This window comes from Rhinolophus hipposideros, assembly GCF_964194185.1.
Source record: "Rhinolophus hipposideros genome assembly, chromosome: 8".
Taxonomy (NCBI): Eukaryota; Metazoa; Chordata; class Mammalia; order Chiroptera; family Rhinolophidae; genus Rhinolophus; species Rhinolophus hipposideros.
This window is the reverse complement of record NC_138054.1, coordinates 79961237-79986926: the sequence shown is the minus strand read 5'-3', so window position 1 is coordinate 79986926 and position 25690 is coordinate 79961237. Positions and strand designations below refer to the sequence as shown.

Here is a 25690-nt window from a genome sequence, read left to right as displayed (position 1 = left end):
GGGACCAGTACTTTGTTACACAAACAGCCTAACTACATGTGTACTATCTGCTATATTCAACCAGCTCCTACTACATTCAACCAGCTTCTGTTTACTCCCTAACGGTCTTCCATTTTATTTTATTTTTTTAATTATTTTTTTAATAGGGGAATATTGGAGAACAGTATGTTTCTCCAGGGCCCATCAGCTCCAAGTCGTTGTCCTTCAATCTAGCTGTGGAGGGCGCAGCTCAGCTCCAAGTCCAGTCGCCGTTTTCAATCTTTAGTTGCAGGGGGCGCAGCCCACCATCCCATGAGGGAATTGAACCAGCAACCTTGCTGTTGAGATCTCGCACTCTAACCAACTGAGCCATCTGGCCACCTCTCCGGAAGCTCAGGGGCAGCTCGTTGCCTTCAATGTAGTTGTGGAGGGCACAGCTCACTAGCCCGTGTGGGAATCGAACCGGCAACCCTATTGTTCAGAGCTCACGCTCTAACTGAGCCATCCTGCCATCCCAGTCTTCCATTTTAAAGACATTTAATACATCTTTAAGTTTATCAAGATCTAAAAATGGTATTCTTCCTATCCTAAGGAACATAAGCCAATGTTTACCTCATTTCATTTACTTAGGGAATAATGATTTTAAAGGCACACGGTTCATAAAATCATCACATGTTCTGATTTGAACAATGTAAAGTTCAAGAGCAAGCAGAGGAGTCAAATCCTAGCTTGGCATTTACCAGTGTGTTAACTCTGGACTAACTCATCTCATATCTTAAGGAGTTTTCATCTATTAAAGAGGGATAATAATAGTATCTACCCCAAAGAGTTGTTGAAACGGAGATTAAATGAAGACATACAAAGTGCTTAAGTACAGTAGCTGGCATATAGTCAATAAATGTTAGGTTTTATTATTAGTCCTCAATGACTAAGAATTCTTAGAAAGTTTTCAATTGTAAGACTTAAATGAGCCCCTTATTCACTGATATTAGATACAAATCACTAAGATGGCCTAAATCAGATAAATACCCCAAGTAATTAGGAAGACAGCACATTTGTGACAAAGCTATGTCAGGATTCAAAGAGCCAAAAATTCACTTATCTTGCTCAGAATTTAACTTTCTCAGTTAACCTGAAACTGGATAAAACCAGAAATTTCTTTATGCTTAGAAATAGGAACATGCCATCAGACGAGGTGGATGATACCATTTTTCAATCTGAGCTCTTCAGCCTTTGCAGAAAGCCTATACAAATAATGCTTTTTGGTAAGCAGGTCAGGAAACTAATTTCACTTTTTAATAATTAATTTCAAACCTGTTTCTATAATACAGATTTGCCTCTCCAGACTAAAAATGTTCCACTTTTTACTTTTAAAAACTTTTGTAAACCAAAACAGGACTAATTTTTAAAAGGATGTAAATAAAATCATGTTGATATTAATACAAAATAATGCTTTCATTAGAGAGAATTTCAACTCAATCGTAATACAAATAAAAACAAGTTATATTCAAGTAATATTTTTTATTTATAGAGGTTCAAAACAAGAGTTATTTAAGTCATCTTGGGAAGCAATGGCGCCAAGGCTTAAAACCTTTTTAAAACTCCATTTGTAGGATTCTCAAAGACTGTCTCACACACACAAAAATCTTAGTCTCCACCTTTTAGAATTACGTCTCATTTAGGACCAAAAACAAGGTTGATTATTCACTTCATTCACCAGACTTGCTTATGTCCAAAAGTTAAGGTAACTCCCCTAAATTGAAGACTTATCAGGATTTAGAATGTGCAATGTGTTCTCGAGACAAATTCAAGAGAAGTACACACACTTCAAATACTTCGGTTCGGAAATCTCATTCAAATAAATATATAACTACTTCCCATTCTGGAAACCTGTAATATGTGTTTTTTACAGACAGTCATGTAACCTTATAGATATCCCTCAGAGATACCATAAAACTACCCAAGAACAAAACTGAAAATCTGAAATAGCATACCAGTTCTACGTAAAAACAGCAAAATCATACTATGGATAATAACAGAAGTTGTTTAATTTGAACAATTAAACTATCATGCTTCTGTCACATTTGCTCCTAGAGTACCTCTGAAGGAACGGTGGTGTTTAATATGGTTTTTTATATTCATTCCTCTTGAAAATTTACATTTGCTTCACACTCGTTTAGGTAAACTGAATTCTCCAAAAGAAGCAACTTCAAACTCATTTTTTGTTCTTTTGGTGGTGGTGTTTTTAAAGAGACAGGTGTGGGGTAAGAGAGGAAACTACCCTAGCTTAGTTTATCTAGCCTAACACATGTTGCTCTAATCACCTTGACTGTTACTCCAAAATTTGATTAATGTCCCTCTCCTAAAGATAAAAATCTGGCACAGAAATAATTCATGCCAAGACTTCAACAATTGGCATTCTAAAAATAAACCCCAAATCTGACTCTAGATAGTTTTGAGACACTGGACAAGATACATGGCTTCTCTGTGTTCCAAATCCTTATCTATGAAATAGGCTAAAATAATAAACAATATACCTATTTCATGGGTGTGGTGAGGATTAAATAAGATTATGTGCCTGACACGTGGTAGGCACTTGATAAACATTTGTTGAATGAATAAATGAATCAATGAATATAAAATGCTTAGGATAAGGCCTAATACCTATTATAACTAGTGTTATAACAATCACTAGAGATCTGTACCTGGGCTAAGCAAAAAGAAATGGCTAACAATATTAATACCATTATCCCAAAACTCTACAGCCAGACAATATTTTTAAATAATTTTCAAAAATTATAATGGTTTGTAATATTCTCATGTTATCTTACCAACCAACAGTCTCAATTTCCAGTTGCAGGGTCTTTTCTTTAACTGATAAAAGGACTGGCTAGAACAAGCAAAAATTACAAGTATCTCTCCCCTGTACAAAATACAACCATATAACCAATGTTTGGGCTAAGGATGAGCCAGCCATTCAAGAAAAACAGATTTGCTATAAATATAAAGGAAATCAAACTGGTCACTGGGGGGGAAAAAAAGTTGCTTCACCAGAAATTAGTAGTTAAAATGCAGCTTTTAAAAATTCTTGAGTTTCTTCTAGTTTGCCAGTATATGAAGAATGTTATCTGACTTTAAACTAAATCATATTCATTTTAAAAATATGAAGAAGAGGAAATTTTTCTTCAGTTCTTTGGGTAAACAATAATGCAAGGTTAAAACTGAAATAATGACTAACATTTACTATGTATCAACATCAAGATCTAAGTGTTTTTGTACATTAAATTATTTAATCCTCACCAACCACTATCACCATCTCAAAGATGGAGAAACTGAGGCTTTCTGAAGCTATGAAACTGGAACTGCAGAGCATTCAATAACCTTATAAGGTAAAGTGCTATTTAACCAAAATAGTCAAAGAATGAGAATAAGACACAAATGAGTAACCAATTGTTAAAGAGTCAGAATACAATAAACCACATTTAATAAAGCTTTACTTGAATAAAATTTATGATTCAGAAATGTTCTCCAGGATTTCATGATGCCTAGAAGCCAACACTATGTACAATTCTACTGTGAATGTGTAAAGTGTGTAGGAGACTGGTTAAATATGTACTAACTTTGTAATCCATTCTGAAAACTTTACTTGTTATAATGAATTCCCCGTAGCTTATCATTTGTCTCCTCACATTTCAAAAGAAAATTTCCAATTCTACCTATACTTTTTATTTTGACCTAGTTGGAGTAAAAAAGTTAAACGGCAAGTAGGCTGATTTCATAAAATATTTCTCGGTTGTTAAAGAAAAAGACAAGTGAGAAGATTAAGAACTTAACAAAATTACTCCAATCTCTCTCAGAAAATTCCTAAGTACCTCTGCTCCAATGTTTCCATTCAAAAAATTACCAAATGACCCCACAATCTTCTGACATAGTTCCATCAGAGAAGTCAAAATGACCACTGCTTAAAAATACACAGGAAGAGGTGGCTGGTTAGCTCAGTTGTTTAGAGCATGGTGCTGGTAGCACCAAGGTTGCTGGTTCGATCCCCGCGTGGGCCACTGAGAGCTGCGCCCTCCTTAAAAAAAAAAAAAAAAAAATACACAGTAGGCATTGGCACTTCTTAAAACACAGATTTACATTTATCACTCAATTGTGCAACATGTATGTTAAGTTAATCCATCCCAGTTACTATTAATTTATATTTGCATTTAAATTGGCTTAAAGTACATACAAAATGAATCCACACATTCTTCTGCCTTTAATAAAAGAAGAACTGCTGAGAGTTTACCGGCAAGTCACAGAAGGAGACTTTAAACAGATGTAATCGGCTTAAATTTTTCATTGTTGACATCAAAACAAAATGTCATTCAACAGAATAATTGAAATGGGGGACTACCTAGTATCTCATTTCAGTGAATAACTCCCATCTGAGAGCATCAGAGAAGCACTGACTCAGCATCTTTCCGAGAAGACACTGTGCACAGTTAGCTCTTTGCGGATGAGATTGCAAAGGAGTACCTGCTTTTTGGTGCACCAGGACCAGACTCCGGGACTTTCACACCCTAATGGCAGGTGTTATTACCTGAAGCAGCTGGGGCACTCCCAGCCTTTGGATTAGAGAGAACATTAAGTGGAATTCTAGTAAAAAGAATCCATGGTAACAAGCCTGAGAAATTAAAATTGCTACCTCTAAACAGAATCGTTATGATCAACCATCAGGAACTCGACTGAGCACCTACTGTGTGCAAAGCTCAGTGAGAGGAACTGAGGGGAGGACTGGCTAAGACCAACTTAGCTGCTGATCGAGAAGCTTCTGATCAAATTAGATAAAGACACAAGCAAGTGAAGTTACCCAAGAATATGAGGAGTCCTGGCATTACGCGCTGCACGATTTTTGAGAAAGGAAGTTGCTTCTGATCCAACTAGGCAGTCACACAGGCTAGTGTGACTTACAGGAACGTGAGGGGTATCAGCAATAGATGTCACAAAAATTTAAAGAGAGATTTACTATTGCGAAGTCAAGACAGACTTCAAAGAGGGGTAACTGAGCTGAGCCTTGAAGGATGGAAAAGATTAAATGGTTCAAGAGCAGGCGGGAAAAAAAAAGACGAAAGATAATGGGAAGGAACAAAAGTGCTGAATTGGACATGTGGTCATGAAATATTTATTAAATACCTATTACATGTCAGGTACCACATAGGTATACACTGGTGAACAACACACAAGTTCCCTGCTCTTGTAAAGTCCAGTATGGAAGACAGATAATAATCCTGGAAGCAGATATAGCATTGTAAGAGGTAACAGGTAGTCGGAAGGGAGGCAACAGATGCCAGTTAAAGGGGATAACGGGAACGGGCTAATAAAACAGGATGATGAGGCCAAGTAGCTCTGATACGTAAGCTGAGGCTTAAAGGAGGCAGCCAGGCAAAGAGCAGGGGAAGAGTGTTCAAGGAAGGGGGAGCCACGTATACAAAGGCCCTGGGGTAGGAAAGAACTTGCTGGGTTTAAAATTAAATAATTAAGAAGCTAGTGTGACTGAGGCATAATGGACAATGAGATTGGCATAAGATGAAGTTGGAGAGGCAGGCAGGAACCAGGTTATACACAAGGCATTATAGGCCAAGATAGAGTTTAAATTTGGATTTTATTCCAAGCCTGAAAGAAAACCATTTTAGAAGTTTCTGTACATTCACAGACATACCATTAAAAAGAGCCTGGCCCAAAAGAAGATGGGCTATGTGATTCCATTTTTACAAAAGTACACAGACAAAACTAATCTATAAAGTTAGAAGTCACCCTGGGGAATGGAAAGGTATCAGGAACTGGAAAGAACGTGATTGGGCCTCCCATGTACTGGTAATGCTGTTTCATGATCTGGGTGCTGGGTATATGGGTATATGCAGTTTGTGAAAAAAGTCACCGAACTGTACTTTTACGATACCTGTGTGTGTTTCTGTGTGTGTATATACATATATTATATGCTTCAATAAAAAGTTGTAATCAGTTTTAAAAATTATATGCAAGTTTTTAATGATATAATATACATTTTTGAAATATTACTCTATCCAGATAAAACGGAACTTGAGGGACGTATGCAAATATGTAGGGTCTTGACTGGCTGATTAACCTGATGCTTTCATACAGACACAAAATAGGGGGAGGACTAAATCAAACAGCCAATGAATACAAAGTACTACCATGTTTATAAAGAATAAATGCTGGGAAGGGAGTTTTGCAATAAAGGACAAGCTATATGTTCTTTAGAATTTAGAAGCAGGTGTGTAAGGTGATAGCTCCCGAAATTAAAAAGAATAGATGAAAACAACAATGCCTAAAAAGGTAAGCAATGCTTATGTTTTGGGCTTATATTTTAATATGGTATTTGCAAGCACTTCCCTTGTCCCCACTTTCCCCTTCTCTGAACCCCAATACACCAGAAAGTGTAATGAAAGAGAAAAATCCCAAACTTGAGCATCAATCATATATCTGAGTTCAAATCAATGGTCTGCCCCTCACTAGCTCTGGCAGTAACTTCTCTGAGCTCAGCCCCCTCATTTATAAAATGAGGGTAATGACTACATCATAGTTACTATTTTTCTCCCTATCATAATCCAAAATGTTGAGTTGGTAGACTGGTATTTTAATTTAATTATTATTTCCTAATGGTATATGGAGTGCTGATGGTTAAGAAGTATCCATTCTCAAGATTCATGGGGGGTGGAGTACGATTATAAAACAGTCAACATATAGAAATAGGATGGATAAAGAAAGAGAAACAAGGAATAAGAGGTAAAAATGGGGCTTCTTCTAGAAGCTCAGTAACAGGTTTCAAGCATTTTCTAAGACAGAGACTTAAATGAAAGGAGACTGGGGACAAGTTCAATGACTTGAGAAATTATGAACAGGAAAAAATAATCTTATGTCTTCACAGCAAGACACAGTTTCTAAATGTGGAATACTAGCTAAAACAAGTTAGAGATAAACACTAAGGATATTCTGTCATAGGTGGAAGGGCAAAGCCTTCAATCATTTCATAGCATCCCCACCCTTAAGAATTATTCGAACTACCATAATATGTAAGCACTTCTTAAGCATAGCCAAAGGTGTTAAATTTTATATTTCAGGAGCTACAATTTCAAAAAGGAAAGATAAACAAAAGTTCAACCCCTTAATAAATCACTGGGTAATTTCCCTCACCCCCCCCCCACAATGTATCCTCTGTACTAAAAGTAATGAAAACATGGTTCCTCGAGAATCTGTCTTTCCTGATTTGATAAATGTCCCCCATCTCTACCTCTCTTAATATCCTCATGTACCTCACCATTAAACACCTAAGATTCCCTATTTCCTGCAAAGTTGGCACACTGACTTGCTAACATTCATTCTGATCGCACCAGTATTGAATCTAAACATAGAAACTTAACAACATTCCCAGGGATCACTCTGCTAACCAATACCTAAAAGGTAACAGATTAAACAAATGAAGGCAGTCGTGGTGATTACACAGCTATATACATTTGTCATGTACACACATCACAAACTGTACACTTCAAATTGGTAAACTTTATTGTAGGTAAAGTATACCTCAATAAAGCTGATTTTAAAAAAAGAACGTATGCATTTATTCATTCAGCAAATATTTACTGAGCATCTACTACATGCAGCAAAGTTTACACCAAATCTTTCAGCTTGACTATCTGGGTCCTACCTGTATGTAATGTGCTTTCTCATAAACTGACACTGCCCCAAAAAGTCAAGGTACGTGAAAAATGGTTCAGTTTCTGATCATGAGTGTCACCTTACCGATAGCCTCTACCGTGGAAGGACCATTAGCTATCCAACATCTTCCATTTCATAAAGGCAATCTATGATCACCCAGGTACTCCATAAGAAAAAATAATTAAGCACCTCCTGCATATAGGACATAACACTACCGCAGCCTTACCTGTTTGTCTGTCTTTCTACCGAAAAACAAGAACCTCTCAAAAAGCATACTAACAGTGCTGGAAGAAGGCAACGTATTGGGGAATAGACTTAATTTCCTTAGTCTAGGGTCGGTCCACAGTGACCCCGTGGCTGAGTCAAAGGCCTAAAAACTCGGCCTCCTGGTTCCTAGCACAGCATGCCTAGTGGAGATAACCACGGACCTTAGACAAAGACTTGAGTTTGAATTCCAGCTCCACTTCTTACTAGTTGTTTTTATAAACGTGGGAAGGCCCTTTATAGACTGACCCTCAGTTTGCTTATCTGTGAAACAGGGAGGCCAATTACCACCTCACAGCATTGTTGTGAAGACTAAGTGAGATATACCCCACCTAACACAATTACCGGGCAGAGTAGGCAACTCAACGATATTAGTTCCCGTTCCTGGTCTTAAATTATTTAAGAGTAAGAAAAACATCTATTAATCGAGGCTAATTCGCAATCCCTATTAGTAATCACAGAACAATGAACTTGTATTTTCTGCCTTGTTCATACTCTTTAAATCAACTCCCTTCCCATCCCACAGTTTCGTTTTTCAAACTTTATAGTTACTATGTTTAGAAAAGTGATTTAATTTTAGAAACCTGGAAAATTCTTCTGAGTACATTGAGCAAAACCCTAATCTGCCCCAAGGGGAATTCTGAGCAAAATAATTATTTCTGACAAGAGAAGTATTTTCAATGGTGGTTATTCAATTTCACCACAGCAAACCCGCGCACAGTGACAGAAAGCAATCTGGAACATACTGAACAGATTCCCAGAAGGGAAGCAGCCCCCCTAAAATCCAAACCCCGCCCTCCCTAATCTGGGGTAGTCCAATCTTACTCGGTGATCTCCATTCCCCTGGTTCTGACACGAGTCCAGCTCCTTGGGCCAGCACTGCAGCAATTCGTAAAAAGCCCTGAACAAACCCCACCTCGCAAAATATCCCCAAAGGCAGGGAAGTCCAGAGAGTCTTTTTCTCTTCAACCGACAAATAAGGCAACCAGCTCAGACGCACAATTTTATTCCCAAGGTCATTCAAGTCCGTGAAGGGGCGACGGAGAATCTGCAAGCCGCTTCAGCCTGGGTGGAGATCGCACTGCAGCGTTTCTGGGGGGGGGGGGTGCATGTTCTCTTCCCCTCTCCCACCCTCCAGTGTGAGCACTGGTCTCGGCATTTCCGAAACAAGCCACAACAAGCTCTGCAGTGTTAGGAAAGGGGCTGACGCGGTGAAGAAACAGATGCTCCAAAGCAAGACGGTCTTTCTCGGCTCGCAGCGCCTCCTCCGAGGGTCTTAACAGAAACCGCAGGCACCTCGGAGCGCGCTACCCGGGACTCCGAACCTCCAGCCCAGGCGCCCGGGGACGCCGGGTTCCCTGCCGGCAGCCTCCGCAGCCCCAGGCCACCAGTCCCCGACACCGCACTTCCTTGCAGGGCTCCGGGAAGCCCTGGCTCCCTCCCCGCGCGGGCGGGGGCGGGGGCGCGCGCGCTGCGGAAAGTTCGCCGCGGCTGCGGCGGGCGGGGGACGGCCCCGGCCCGCCTCGCCCGCGTCCCCCTGCAGATTCCACCATTAATTAGTGCTAAGGACTGTCTACTGGCAACTTAAACAAAGCGAATGCCTCGAATTCCTTCCCGGCCCGGCGGTCTGGCCGCGAGACCAGCATCCGCCGGGACGCGGGCCGGCAAGGCGGGCCCCCTCCCGCCGGGCCCGCGCCCCCGCCGCCCGGGCCCGCACGCCGGCCGGAGCGCTCCCGAACCTCCCTCCTCCTCCTCCGGAGCTCCCGGGCTCTTCCTGTAAGATCACTTCCTTCCTCCCCGGGTGCCCGCGGGCCCCGCGCAGCCCCCTCCCCGGCGGCCCCGGCCCCCCGCCCCGCCGCGCCGCTCCCCGCCCCCACCGGGCCCCGCGCGCCCTCCCCCCAACCCCAAACTCGACCCTAAAACTTTCTTCCGTCCCCCCGAAAACGTCCTCCTCCCTCCCTGCCCCAAACATTTCTCCCCGGATCCTCGCTCCCACCGAGAAGTCGCTCAGAACCTTCCCTCCCCCTCCAAAAACTCCAAAAACATTCCCAGGGGCTCGCCCCCAAAGATCTCCCCTTCCGAGCTCTTCCTCCAAAATTCCACTCCAACTCTCCCCTCTCCTCAACCCCACACACACCCTCCCCCAGCCCTCCCCGGATTGCGCGCGCCGGTTCTGCTCGGTCGCCCCCGGTGCCCGACCCCTCAGCGGGTCAGGCCACCCACTCCGGGAGCCCGCCTCTCCCCGCGCCCGTCTGCCCCGGCCTCCGGCGCCGCGCTCTCGCCGCCTCCCCTCGGCCCCCTCACCTCGGCTGCTCCGGCCCGCGCTCCAACCCGCCGTGGGTTCCGGCGCTCTGCTCCCGGCGGCGGGCGCCTCCTCGGGCTCCCCCGGACTGACAATGAGGGGCGGGACCGGGGGGTGACGTCACGCCATGGAAGGCGGGGTCTGCGGCGAGGGGTGGAGCTGGCCGGCATGCCCCGCCCCCTCTTTCGGGTGTGTGTGTGTGTTTTTTTTTTCCCCCTCGTCCTAGGACTTGGACTCCGCCAAGTTTTTATTGCTCGCCTATGTAGGTGCCCAGGGCCTGTTGTAGGCGCTGTGGGAAATCAAAATGGAAGACAAGACGTCCTACTTTCAAGAGGGGAATTCTCTGGGGGGGGTTGTGAGGAGTAAATGTTACAATCCATGTGAAGGTGTTTAGCCCAGAGACTGGTATGAAGTAATCATTCAACAAATATTATTTCTATTACTCAGCAAATGTGGAAAAGGAACTCAGCTCGGACTTAGGAGACACGGGTTCCCGTCCCCAGCTCTTCTACTCGTATTAATTCATTGCGTGATCCTAAACAAGTCCTTTCCCATCCCTCACTTTCAAGTTCTTTAAAATGGGGAGGGACAATGACCAGATGATCTTACAAGTCTCTCCAATAATTCTATGACCTATTTCCTATGTACCTACTATGTGCAAGGTACCTAGGGCTCAGAGAAGTGGCAGGGGAGCTTTTGAAGGGAGCCCAAGACACATCCAGCATGGAACAGGACACAGCCAGAGACACCCTTCTTGTAGATGCCCTCCCACGTACTGGCACAGAGCTGCATTCACAAGCCAGGGCACAGATGCGCTGAGGGCTGCTTCTTTCTGACTACAGCAGCATAGCTGGTCTCTTGAGACATCTCTTGTGTAAGCTCCTTATTGCCTAAGAAATAAAGGCCAAAGCTCTGGCCTGGTCTGATCTCTTCCTACCTTTACACACACACACACACACACACACACACACACACACACACACACAGAGTACAGTTTATCTAAACTTCCCCGAGCACACCCACTGCTTTCCCACATCTGCCCCACTGCTCACACTCTTCCCTTGCTATCTCATCTCAACTTATAACTCCTGGTTTCCCCCAGCCAGCCAGAAGTCCACTCTCCTTGCTTGGAATATCCTTGGCATTGTGCTTAACTCTCACGTGGGCATCAACACTCTTTACCTTGTCTCAACTTGACCAACCATCTGTTTCTTAGCACTTCCTTAAGGTCAGAATCCACACATGGTCCTAAACAACGTAATTGTCATTGTTATTTTCATCATCATCATCATCATCATCATCATCAAGGTTATTTCTAGCTCCTAACACCACACAGCACCTCTAGTGATAATCACCCAGTCATTTCATAGTGGAAGACTCTGAAGTCCTGAGGGAGGAAGAGGCTCACTGAAGAGCTGCCACTGGAACACGAACCAACATTCAGTTTCTAGACCCTCGGGGGATTTTGCTGAGTCAACTCTGACCCCCCCCTCCCCACACACACACACACGAAAAATGTCTCTGTCACTTGGCACCCTCCAAGGTGGGAACAGCTTCGAGTTCTCTCTGCAAGTTCTCTGCAGCAGAGCTGACCCATTTCTCCCTCGTGCCTTTCTCCTTTCGCTTTCCTTACAGAGAGATGGATCTGTGTTAAACTGCCCTTGGCATCTCCACCGTTCTCTAGGAGAGCTGAAGCAAGGCACTGGGCGTTTCCAAAGTGCTGGCCTGTGGGAAGAGGGAAAGGGCTTTGGAATTCTAATTAATTCTCTGTGCTGTGGACAGGCAAATGGCTGTCCTGAGATGCCTCGGCTGGTCCTCAAGAGCCCCTAACAAATTGAGGCTTATTTTTAGAACAGCAGATTCAAAAATGCCAATTCCCATGAAAAGCAGGCATGGCCACAGGATTACTACAGGCAAAGAGGGGGCCTTTACTGAGTCCTTCCCATGTGCTGACGCTGATTCCAGGCATTGCAAATGCTTGGAAGAGAGAATCCAGGACACAGGGGAGGTTGTAAAGAAAGAAGTTTCTCCCGAAACCCATGACCCCATCAACCACTTATTCATTCATTCACAGCAAAAGCTTTTGGCACAGGACAGATCAGGATTCAAATCTTAGCTCCACCACTTACCAGTTGTGTGACCTTGGACTTTCAAGTCTCTGCGCCTCAGTTTCTCATCTGAAAAATGGGAATAATAATAGTGCCTATATCCTACAGTGGCTGTGAGGATTCAATAAAATAACATGTGAAAGAGCTTAGTTCAGAGCCTGGCACCGAGTTTATGCCAGGATACGGTGGCGGCTGTTACTATTTACATGTCCTCCCAGTAAGGCCTGTCGTGTGCTGGTCTCTGGGCTAGAAGTAGGGCTAACTAATAGTTCTGACATCAAGAAGCTCAGTTGGTAAAAAAATTGAGGTAGATTTTCATGAAGTGGTAAGAAAAGGTGTCTACTGGGTATTGTTAATTGACAATAGTAAGTTACAGGTGTAGTAGGATCCCATGGTTATAACTTATAATATATGCTTAGCATATGCATAAAGATATGGAGAATACAGATAACTAAGTAGGACACTTTCACTCTTTTTTCTTACTTTTTGATTTGCTTTTCTGTGTGTGTGTGTGTGTGTGTGTGTACCAGGAACTTTCAAAAGAGACTACTAGATGCTAAGAGGGAAGAAAGGGGATGAAAATACAGCTACAAGACAAATCAGCAATGGGCATCTGAAACAATTACGCACACTGCCATAGAAAATTCCACAGGTCACATCTCATTCTTCATGGCATTCCAGGGTAAGCTCCTGACCAGACAATTCTCACCTTCTAGTCCCCTCCTCAGCCCTTAGCTGTACTTGACCTTCCAATACTACAACCAAAAACAAAATTCCTAATGGAACTCCCAGGAATCATGACAAAGCCAGATACTTGTACGCAGGAAGACTTTTTTTGTTTTTGCTCCCTGTCCTATGGCCTTCCCCCACCTCCCAAAGAATAACAATATGTCAGCATCTTGTGCCTAATGTGCCTAAATTTTCACTTTCATTTTCTTCATTATATCTTTCTGCCATTTAATTGTTTTACAAGGAGGATCTATTACTTAGTCATCAGGAAAAAGGCAGTAAAGAAATACATTTAAAAAAAATAATAAAAGCTAACCGTGCTGGGGCTGGTTCACTTTTATTGGTTTGCAAACAATAAAGTATAATAATGTGGTTGAGACCAGTGCTGGGCCTCACAGGAATCATAGAAAGTAAGAGTGGTAAGGGATAAAATCACCCTCAATTCCTCCTACCATCCCCCAAATGGCATTATTTTAAGTCTTCTCACATTTCAGGACACCAACCAACACATATATTTCATTCATTCCTCCAATACTTAGGGATCCTTTACTATAAACCAAGCATTAGATTGGGCACATTACAGATACTACCTCATGTAGGTTACGGGTGCCATTATTCCTATCCTGCAGATTAGGGAAACAGGCTCAAGGAGGTAAAGTAACTTGCCCCACGTCTCACATCTATCTAGCGGGATCTAAACCAAGGCCTTCACAACATCAAAGCCCAATTCCTGAAGGATGTGTGCTGAATTCCCAAGCCAGTGAGCTGTGCACTCAGGCCTGGGTGATGGCCTGGGAGGCCTTGGGCAAGCCACTGACTCTTCTCAGCAGCAGTTTCCCCATCTCTGCAGGATCAGGGCATACCTGTATAGTTCATGTAAGTTAAGCGCTTTGTGCATTATAACACATAATACAAAGGGAAGTTGTTTACCTCAGCTCTTCTGGGACTGGATCCCACTCATCTTTGGATCTTTTGGTGCTTTCCCCTTTCATGTGTATCTTCATTAACAATGATCCCCCTTTAACACGTTTAGGACAGTCTTCCTTGCATGGACTCGTATTCTTCTCCCCACCAGCCTGGGACCTCCTCAAGATGGAAATGAAGCGTATTCATTTCTGATCCCTTTCTGCCCCCAATGCAGCATCTGCCATGCAACCATCCATTCCCTCACTCTTTTATTTATTGCATAACAAATGGCTGAAAGCCTACCATGTGCCAGGCACTGCACAGACTATAAGACAGCAAAGGTCCCTGCCTTCTTGGAGCTTATGGTTGGTGGGGTGGAGAGACAACACAATATTAAACACAATTAATTACCTCAAGGCAATTGCATTAAATGCTACAAAGTATCAGGCCAGCTGCTATGAGGGCTTTGGAGATGTGGAGTGGGGACTTAATTCAATCCAGGACACAGGGAAGGCTTCCCAGAGGAGGAGGCCTTCAGGCTCAGAGAGGTTAAAATTTGCTCAAGGTCACACAGCTGCTAAGTGGAAGAGCTGGGATTTTAAACAAGACGCTTAACTCCATAGCCCATGCTCTGTCTACTACACAACAATGCCTTTTATCGCTTCCATTTTATTCTTCCTGGCTCTTACTGTTACAAAGCGAGCAAGGTCTAACACTGGATGCTCTAAAGCAATGTTTTCCCAGCTTTGGGGTCAGGGACCCCTCTGAGAATCTGGTGACATCCATAACACCTCTCCCAGAAACTACATGTATACAGACAGCCCCGCAAAATCTTGCCTACAATTTCAGGGAGTTCATAGAACTCACACCACGGACACGGACCTTATAGTGACATTCTCTGAACCTCAGAAAGAGACACAAGGGCCCCATGGGGACCTCAAATCTCCAGATCCAGGACCCTATAGAAAGATTTTCAAGATCCAAAAGAAAGATCCCAGGATCCTGTAGAGAGAGACCCCAAGTCCCTCCAGAGGATCAGGAGGACCTTGCAGAGGTACAGTCAAGATGCTACGGACAGCAGAGGCACCTCAAGCCCTCTTACAGCTGGAGTCCCCATAGAGGAACCGCTGGGCCTTAGAAAGCTGTGGGTCTTAATCCTTTTGGGGTGACTGACACCTTTGAAACTCTGAAGAAAAATGCAACACACAACATGTTACACACAAAATCAAGGGGTTCACGGACCCGTGGAGGCCATCGGTAGCTCCCGGATTCAGACCTCCTGTTCTTGAGCTTCCACATGAACGTGACCCCCCCCCCCGCAACCCGAACCAGAAACATAGACTCAAGGAACGGACTTGAGAGTCAAAACAGACCACGGGGCGAATCCTGGTCCTGCCCTTCACTAGCCATGACCTTGGACCACTCACCTACAAAACCCTCAGGCCTCAGCGTCTCACTTCCCAAAAGAGAGGGCGGGATACCTCTCCCTCCCCAGCCCAGCCCCAGCGGCGTGGGCTCCGTGCTGGGTGGGCGATGGCGCCTGTAGGACGCAGCCTCTGCTCCGGCTGCCCAGGAATACGGCTGCAGCACTTCCATGAAATACTAATGGGCAGACTGCACCAGGAGCGGGGGCGGGCGGCGTGGGGGAGGGCGGCGCGTTTGCCGCAGTGACAGCTACGCGCCGCCGCGGGCCTGGGAAGCCGGCGGGGCCAGCGCGCTCGCGGCCTCTCCCACCCACCAGGCAGGGCGTTCCCGCCAGCCGGCTTCCTGCAGTCCAGGGCAGGGGAGGAGGGACTGGCAAGCCTGGTTCCTGGCTTTCTCTCCGCGTTTCCTGAGCAGGACCAGCCAGGGGATGGGACCCAGCATAAACCTCCTTCCCCGGGAGCGCAGCCAGGAAATCACGTCCTTGTTACCCTGTTTCCCCGAAAATAAGACCTAGCCGGACAATCAGCTCTAATGCATCTTTTGGAGCAAAAATCAATATAATTAATTAATTTCAATTAAATTAATATAATTTAACGTGTTAATATGTTAATGCATAATAAAATTAATAATATAATTAAATTAATATAATTAAAATTAATATATTTTAATATAAGAACGGGTATAATATAATACCGGGTCTTATATTAATTTTTTGCTCCAAAAGACGCATTAGAGCTGATTGTCCAGCTAGGTCTTATTTTCAGGGAAACACAGTAACTCTGGTTCCTCCTCTGTGCCTGAACGGTGCTGATTTAGGTCCATAATCTTTGTCCTTACAACCTGGTATGATGCCACCCACTTACTCCATGAGGAAGCAGAGAGAGCAAACGGCAGACCCTAAGCCCCACAACACAGCTAGACTCCAACCCCATGATGTGAGTTTATTAAGTCCATCCTATGGATGAGAAAACTGAGACTTTAAAAAAGGAAGTGACTTACCCAAGACCATCATAAAACTATTACTACTAATAAAATAAAGTGCTTACTACATACCAGGCACTGTGCTACAAATACTCTAAAAATATTTCCTCATTGAGTCCTCAGAATTTATGACGATAACTATTGTATGTATTTTATAAATGAGGAAACTGAGAACCTGAGAGGCCAAGCGGCTTCTCCAATGTCACACAGCTACAAAGTAACAGAGCTAGGAATTAAACTCCAGTCTCCTATTTCCAGAGCTCAGATGATTCCACTATCCTGCTTCCCAGATATCCTGCTTCAGCTCATTATAGTTGAGTAACCTGAGGGACAGCACCTTGTTTCATTTGTTTCTGAGTCCCCAAAACCCCACCTGAAACTTGGCACAAAAATCAGTGCTCAGAAATGACGATGGAGCCTAGCACAGGAGCTCCAAGTTAGAATGACTGATAGGAGACATCCACCTTGACGCCGTCTAGAACCTTTAGCCAAATGAAAATTCCTCCTCTGCTTAAATATTTCTCATCACTATGAACTTTCTCTTTCCCGTAATGGCCCATTCCCCTGTTGGACAGATAGTTTTGGTCTAGTAAGGGACTACTCCATTTTGCTCAGGGTTACTCGTAAACAAAGGAAGATCATTTCCCTCCTTGTGGCAACAATACATTTTTCACGGTATTCATCGTTTTATAAGGGTCGATGGCTCAACAATTTTCAGTTCCTTGTGAACTGGAACAATGTCAGCTGTTCGCCAAAGATGCTCCTTTTCTATGTGTAGAGTTGTTTTGGAGAAAAGCAGCTCAGACTACATTTTCCAGCACCCCTTGCAATCAAATATGTGACTTGTTTTCACCAGTGGGATATGGGCAGAGACAACGTGTGCCGTACCCAGGCCAAATCCAAGTTAAGAAGTGTCTTTGCTTTCTCAAAGCTCTTTTCTCTCCCATCTGCCAATTGGATGCCAACACCAGGGAGAACTTGGAAACCACATGTTGGACGTGGCAGAGCCGTGGTCGGCCTGGGTCTCACTCAGTTGCTTGACTGAGTAGGGCACATATTGAACTAGATTCTATTGTATTTCGGTGTTGAGATTTCGAGCTTTCTCCATTACAGCAGTTAGCATATGTCACATGATTAGCCCTATGTCACATGGTTATTTCTCTTATTGGCTTTTGGACTAGGTAAGGCTTGGCTTCCTACTTACTAAGGAATTCTGGGGCAGGTTGCTGGGGTAACCTAGGGCCCTATGTACCTTTCTGCTGACTGTTCACAGAGCAGGTAAGTGTCGCAGTGAGGAACAAACGGGTTGGTGTTAGACAGACCCAGGTACATTTGTTAACTGCTTCCATGACAGTTTCTTCACCCATACAGTGGAGAGAGTAACGAGTAGTACCTACCTAAGAGAGTTGCCATAAAGATTACATAAAAGAATATATACAAAACACTTTCCACAATAACTGGTACTATAGAAAGACTGCAGTACACAAGCGTCCACAAAATAAGGAAGACACCAACAAAATAAAACAGTGAATCTCACCTGAGACCCCTGGAGTAAAGAGAATAATTTTTAAAGTTTCAAAAAGTAGATGAGAAATGGTATATTTCCCCCCAGAATGGGACCCTGGGCTGACCAAATCATCATTTCTTTGCTTCTGGCTGGAACTTCCTGGGCCTAACTCAGTGTGGTGTGCACCCTAGGTTGGCCTGTGTTTGGAGCCACGCTGGGCTGGAAAGGTGCCAGGAATCACCACGGTGCCACGACAACAGACTGTCATTGAAGGGGGACTGAGAACCCGAAGGTTCCACACATTGGGTGGAAAGCACTGGGCTTTATATACAACAGCTTCAAGGGGTGAGCCCTCGTCATAATCCCATTTTACAGTGGAGGAAACTGAGGGTCAGAGGAACAAAGTGACCTGTTTTTGGTCACACAGCTAGGAAGTGGCAGAACTAGGACATGAGTTGTGTATGTTCCATTATGACACTGTTTCTACCCTCCAACCTGATCCAGGATCTTGTCTCTCTAGCCAAGCACTCCCTTCCTCGGCTGTCAGTTTTTATCAAGGATATTCGAGGAAACACCTAATGCAGGGTCGCCTACTTCTGGCCCTTCCCCTGTAGGAACTATCTCCTGGACAGGACAAACAAGTTTCACGGAGGTGCCTCTAGCTGATCTGAGGCTCTGAAGGATGGGAAATACAACACCACCTCCATCATCCAAGTCCAGCCTGCAGCTCTTATTTACTCAGCCTCCTGGGTGGTGTTCCCACTTCCATTTCTTCCTCTACACACAGCCAAAGTGATCACTCTCAGCACTTATCTAACCAATTAATTCCCCTGCAGAACAATATTCAATAGCTCCCTGTTGCTCCCAGTTTAAAGTTCAAAGTCAATAGCTTGCTTTAGTCCCCAACGTCCAGCCTACTTTCTCCAAGCCTCTTTCCTCTCACGCATCCTTGGTCCCATGGCTCCAAACATTCATAATTCCCAGCTTCAGAGCCTTGGCACGTGTAGTTCCCTGCGTGATGTGAGATTTAAAAAAAAAAAAAAAAAAACCGTGAACGAGTGTCAGCCCTAAGCTGGGCTGTGAGGCTGTCAGATTCCATTAACCTCACCTTCCTGCCATCTGAAGGAGACTTCTCTGCCAGGGGGAGGTGCCCACGGTCCACCTGGAAAAGGAACCCATCAGGAAGAGAGCACCAATAACTGTGGCTCTGTGTAGAGCCCTGGGAAATGAGGACCTTATCTTGCACCCACTCTATGTGTGAGAGGCTAGGTGTCAGGGAGGTGACATGATGAAGCAGCAAAGGGGAGCTGCATTTCCTACCAAGTCTGTGTGACACCTGGGTCCAAGCTTTTACCAACCAGCTTATGCTGTCTCCTTGGTTGAGGTAGAAGTCACCTCTGTATAACGCAGTTGCCCTGATGCTAGAGCACGCACAGGCTCCGCACCTCACCACTCCCACTTGCTAAGGGAAACCGCTCTGAATAACGAAGGTGCCCATCCACCTTTGAATTCCGCGCCTTTTCCTGCTCCTCCTGCGCCACCTGGTGGTCATATTTGGAATACATCGGGATTTCTGCTGACAGCTCTGAGGAAGAAGGCCTAGGGTAGGTAGACCCACTTAGAAAAAATTCTGGCATTTTCACCTCAGTCTATATCCCTCCCTAAAGCCCCAGGGCTCACCTGCATCTGGAGTTCAGAGAAAGGCAGAATGTTGATTCTGTCTCACTGTGGAATCTTGGGCCTGTTACTGCCCCTCTCTGGGCTCAGGTTCCTCATCTATAAAGATAGGGGTTGGGTCCTACCAGCTCTGGCATTCACTAAGTGACATGTGACCTTATTTCAGTGGGCAGAATGTAAATTCCAGGAGGGCAGGGAAGTTGCTGGTTTGTTCACTCTATCCCATACGTGTGAGGGCAGTGCTTCATACACAGAAGATGCTTTACTGGGTTTGGGGCTGCATTAATAGAAACACCATATGTACAATGAAGGAGGTGATAGTCCTTCTGCCCGTGTTTGCAGTCCTGTGTTCTATTTGGTTAGAACTTTGAAAAGGACAAGGAGAGAATGTAACTCATTCATAGGAGGTTGAACAAAATGATGGCTGAGGGGGCAGGGCGAGGTCACAAAACCACCTTATGGGGAACAGTTGATGGAGCCAGAATATTGACTCTGGTATAAAAAAAGGCTCGAGGGGTACATGTGTCTGTCTTCTGAAGACAGCATCTGGGGAAGAGAACTGGGCGAACTAAGAATTAGGGTTGCTACTTCAGGGAGACAGAGTTTTCTCCCCCCAAAACCATAAGCTTTCAGTCTGAGCTAGATAAATAACAGACATACAGTTGAATCTCAGTCTGTCCCTAACTAGTTTTATAACCTTGGGTAAGTTCCTTCATCACATTAAGCCCTTATTTTCTCAGGTATAAAATGGATATAATATGGAGCATTCAGGACTGTTGTAAGGGTGGAATGATCTAAAGCATTTTTTTTAAATGCCCAGTGCAAAGTATCATGCCTGCTTAGAGCAGGGTGAGTGTAGCCATGGTTTTAAAAAATAGAAAGGTAGTAAGCTCCCTGTCACTCGGTATGTGAGCAGAACTTGAGGGTACCGGGTGCTAATGCCCAGGATTCCAGCAACCGTGGGGACTGTGGCTCAGGAGGTGGTATGGGCTGGTGGCTAGCAGCACTGCTGTTGGGTCACATCGCCCAGCTGTGAATCTTGGCCTTGCTATTTACTTGCTGTGATACCTTGGGCAAATTACTTAACCATTCTGAGTCTCAGTCTCCCCATCTACAAAATGGAGATAATAGTAATTCCCACTTCACTGAGTCATTGAGGGATCAGGAGGTAAAGCAATCCAAATGTGGGAGCTGCTGCTCTGATATCAGTGATCTTATTAGGGTTGCCAGGCCCCAACCACCGTACGAGGCTGGCATTATTGATGACCTTGAAGGTTGCGTCCTATCTGATATCCTCCAGGTCTGGAATGCCTGCTTCTGCCCTTGGGAGCAAAATGCAGGGAGCCCTGGTGAGGCAGGTAAATACATTGTCCTAAAACTCCCGGATGCAGGGGACTGCTTTCCTCTGGTCCTTGCCCTTGACAGTGAAAACAGGGCACTGTGCTTTCCCTCCCCCACAAGCCAGCCTTTCCTGTGACAGGAAGGTGGCTGGAATGGCACCTGAGGCGGCGGGGCACAGAGTGGGGTATAGGACAGACCTAGGGGAAGACAGGCTGCCTGGCTTTCTAATCCGCTCATGCACTTTGGTCCCCAGATAAACTGTGAGCTCCATGAGGAATCCAACTGCCATATAGGGTACAGAAATTAACCAATAGCACGGGGAAGGTCAGAGGTTGCCGTTGGGAGGGAGGCCCAGGGGCTGAATCTGGTTGTCAGGCTTGTTTTGTTGTCGGTATAGTTGCACAGTGGTTTGGTTTTGTTTTTTAACTAGTTGTCACATTTAAAAACAAGGAGACTGCATAAAACATTCAGATTCCTTACTTTCTTAAAAATCCGCAGAGCTGGTACATTTCTGCACAGCACAAGTCAGTTGGAGATGAGTGGTGGCTGCCACATCTAGAGAGGGCATGTGAACTCCATGAGTCCCCACATCTCTCTACTCTTCACCCCAGTCTGCTTCACAAACTTACGAAAGTCCCGTACATTTCCTTGAGTTCGTGATCCCTGAGAAAGAGCACTGGCTTTGCAATACATAGGGACAGTAGGAGGGATCCAGGCCCAGTTATGTGTGTCATTAGAGCTCTAAGCTCCATTTCCCCGTCTGCAAAAGGGAAATAAAGACATGGACTCGTCTCAGGGTTGATGTAAACATTAAATAAGAAAATGTCTGTAAAGCACCTGGAACATAGTAGGTGCTCAACAAAAATTCCTCCTGAGTAAACTGTGGCCTGGTCTCATTCAGTTGTCTCCTCTGGTTTTGACTACACTGCTGGGCGCAGTGCCAGGCCCCAACCACCGTACGAGGCTGGCATTATTGTTATCCATGTTGGACAGAAGAGCAAACCAAGGCATAGAGACATTAAACAAGTAAATGGAAGAGCTGGGGTAGGTATCCTAGTCTGTCTGATTCCCGAACCTGTGCTTTTCCACTACCTTACACTGCCCCTCACAACTACACGTCATCTGCTGGGGTTAAGAGTGTGGATTCTGGGGTACAGCTGTAGGACTCCAATTTTGGCTCCACCACATACTAGCAGTGTAACACTAGGCAAATTACTTAATTTCTTGGGACTTTCAATTTGTCATCTGGAGGAAAATAAAAGGACCAAATTTATATGGGTTAAATGTGTTAATGCTCATAAAATGCTTAGTGCAGTACCTGGGTACACAGTAGGAGCTCAATAAATGCTAGCTATTACTATCGTTAATTGAACACGGGCTGGGTGCCAGGTACTAAGCACAAAGATCAATGAGAGTCCCTGCAGGGGGCATAAGTCAGAGTGACACGTGCTGGAAGGGTGCTGTGAAAGTAAGAGGGGGATGACGGTTAATTTTATCAACTGTCAGCTTGGCTGGGCCATAGTGCCCAGACATGTGGTCAAACATTACCCTAGATGTTTCTGTGAGGGTGTTTTTGGGTGAGATGTACGTTTAAGTCAGTGGACTTTGAGTAAAGCAGATTGTTCTTTATAATGTGGGTGGGCCTCGAACAACCAGTTGAAGGCGTGACTAGAACAAAGGGGCCAACCTCCCCAAAGCAAGAGGGAATTCTTCAGAGGATGGCCTTGGGACTTCACTGGCAACACTGGCTCTTCCTGGTCCTACAGCAGACTGCCTTTGGAGTCAAAGTGCCACTCTCGTCTGAATCTCCAGCCTGTAGGGCTCCCCATCAGATTCTGGACTCTCTGAGCCTCTACAACTGTGGGAGCCAATTCCTTGAAATAGATCTCTTTCTCTATATATGCACATCCTATTGGTTCTGTTTCTCTGGGAAACCTGACTAATACAAGGTGGGGTTCGGGGGGGTGAGGGGAGTTTAGTACAATTACCTCTGCCAGAGGAGGCATCCTTATTATGTTTGGCAATGCTACCCTGCAGAAGTTCATCCAATGGCTCTGGCCCTGTCTCCAAAGGATGGAACAGTTCTTTAATGATTGGGATTCGTTTTCTATGAGGATCTTACAAAGCTGGGAGGGACAGCACATACAGCATCAGGCTGTCAGAATCAGGATTCAAAAACTGCTCAATCTGCAAAATGATATGGAGCCCACAAGAAATGTAACATGAATCAACAAAAAGTCCATGGGTTCCATTGTACAGATACAGAATCAGGGGCTAGGGGCGAGAGAGTGCATCTAACTTAAAAGCACTAGGTGTATATAAACTATAGTGGTTTGTTCCAAGTGCAATATGGGACAATTATTTCCTGAGTTACGTTAAGAGAAGAGAGGCTGACAGCCCTGGCCTCCAGGTTTCAGAAGTGCAGGATAAGGACAGGCAGGTGGAAGTTACTGGAAATCAGATTTGGGCCCAGTGGTAAGAACAGTCAGTGCAGACCAAAGATGAGCTGGGTGTCTCATGGGCATGAGCTCCCTGTCACCAGGAATGTTCCAGGAGGTACATCCTTCTCTGTGAGGTAACCAAGACAGTACTATGAAAATAAAGAGCATGCACTTCGGACAGGAAAGACCTAGATTCAAGCTACGGCGATGGACTGCATAACCACCTTCCGGTCAACAATGGACCACATATACGATGGTGGTCCCATTAAGATTATATACATGGCATAGGTGTGAAGTAGGCTATACCATCTAGGTTTGTGTTTGCACAATGACAAAATCACCTAACAACACACTTCTCAGAACATATCCCTATCGCTAAGTGACACATTGACTGTACTTAGTAAGTATGACCCCAGATGAGTCACCGTCTCTGAGCCTCCACTTCCTCTACTGCCAAATGTACCTGCAGACCTCAGGGAGTGCGCATGCTGCATTGAGAATCCCTGGGTGGCCTCTTGAAGCAGCCAATGAACATAAGCTGTTTATCACACTTGTTGGCTCACACTGAAACATCCTCTGCCTGTCCCCACTTCCCCGCCCAAAGTCCCAAGCCTGTGCCAATCTGAGAGTGCCTCATGCTGCCCAACCTTGCTGCCATCCAACCTAAGGGAGGGCAAGGTAGTAAGAGAGAGGTATCCTCTTGGTATCTGTTAGGATGCGTTCAGCAGCAAGTAACAAAAATATCCAGCTAACAATGTTTAAACCATGAGAATGGTTGCCGCTCACTTACCCCAAAACCTGAGACAGGAGGTCCCACAGATGCTTCAGTGCCTCAGTGATGCCGTCAAGGAACTGGGCTGGCTCTTTCCACTCTGCTATCCTCAGGGCATCTGCAATGTTTTCCTGCAGGACCACAGGATGGCTGCCCTACCTTTCCATTCTCACAGGGCTGCTCCCAAGCAGAAAGAACATTTTCCCCTTGCATGTCTCTTTTCCTGCGAGAAGTATCTTTCCTAAAGCCCCCAGCCAACTTCCCCTTACATCTTACATGACCAACTTGTCCTGGTTTGCCTGGTATTTTCCCGGTTTGTACTGAAATTCACAGCTCCTGGGAAACCCCCTATTCCCTAGCAAATCTTGCCTGTGGTCTCCCTACTTGCATCTCATTGGCTAGAACTGGGTCACATGTCCATCCTTTGCCCAATCCCTAGGAAAGGGAATAGAAGTATCCCATCTGGTTTAAGCCAATCACCATTCACCTCCTAGGAGACTGGGCATGTTGCTATTTGAACTGACCTGGGGTTCTGTGAGCAAGGAAGCAGGATGGCTTCTAGGTGGGCACCCTGCAGTGTCCCTCACACTTGCATATGTCAAAAATTAGCTGAGTCCTGTCCTAGACAAGGCTCTGTTCTCACCCCCATTGTCACCATCATGCTGTGTGTGTGTGTGTGTGTTTGTGACTAAGTGTGGAAGAATTAGGAGCATGACAAGGACGTTGGGGGTGGGTGGAGGGTGGAGGAGAAGGGCCCCAAATACAGTCTTCCTCTGTGGTCCTGGGAAGCAAGTTTATTTTTAATTTGACCTTCACGTGGCCTTATTAGTGTGCAGTTTTCCAGGCATGATATCCAAATGGGCAGCTTTCAGGTCATAATAAGAAAGACCAGAAAACAGCAGCTCTTTCTCTGAAGCTCTATCCTTTGACCGTCACTGTGTACAGATTGTGGAGGAGGGGGCATCTGAGCAGGACAGAGCGGCTGGGCTGAGTGCAGGCTAAGGGGTCAGTCCCAGCCATGGCTCCTTGGGGACACTGTGGTCACCCAGCCTCCTCACTCACCTCACTCACTCTTGCCTCAGCTACACTCAAAACAGAACTTCGCTGAGTGCGACTTCACCAAAGCTCATGATTTGGGCCGTTCCAGGCCCAGGGCCAGTCACTTTTGCTTAAAACTCTAAAGACAAAGACATTGAGAACAAGTCATTTGTAACCTGGAAATGGTGTTTCTTTCAGTCAATCAGTCAAACGCATGTTTACCGAGCATCTTCTATGTGTCAGGCAGGTGTTATGGTGTGCTGGGGAGCTAACAGTGAATTTGAGGAATAAGATCCTCACTCTCCAGAAGCTGACATTCTAGAGGTGGTAGACAGACACTAAGCAAGAGCTAATACATATACAGCATCATCATTAATAAGTGCAACAAAAAAAATAAATAAAGCCAGAGAAGGGGATAGACAATGGCTAGGTAGATGAGGAGAGGGGTGGTGGCTCTTCTACCCCAGAGGCCTGCAAACTACAGTCTGCAAGCGGCCACCT

At 45.0% G+C, this 25690-nt stretch overlaps 1 protein-coding gene across 4 annotated transcripts in view; it reads right to left on the bottom strand.

Annotated features, from left to right (window-relative positions):
* The window catches only part of LUZP1 (leucine zipper protein 1), an 89463-nt gene extending 64990 nt beyond the window's left edge, over nt 1-24473 (bottom strand). The window contains exons 1-2 of one of the 4 annotated variants that reach the window (XM_081057514.1): nt 10267-10321; nt 3852-4054 (exon numbers count right to left, since the gene is read on the bottom strand). The gene's annotated coding sequence lies outside the window, so the exon portion shown is untranslated. Of the gene's footprint in view, nt 1-3851; nt 4055-10266; nt 10343-15434; nt 15740-24169 lie in introns of those variants that run through there. The other 3 variants (XM_081057513.1, XM_081057511.1, XM_081057512.1) reach the window with 3 other exon arrangements.
* Between the last annotated feature and the right edge of the window lie 1217 nt (nt 24474-25690).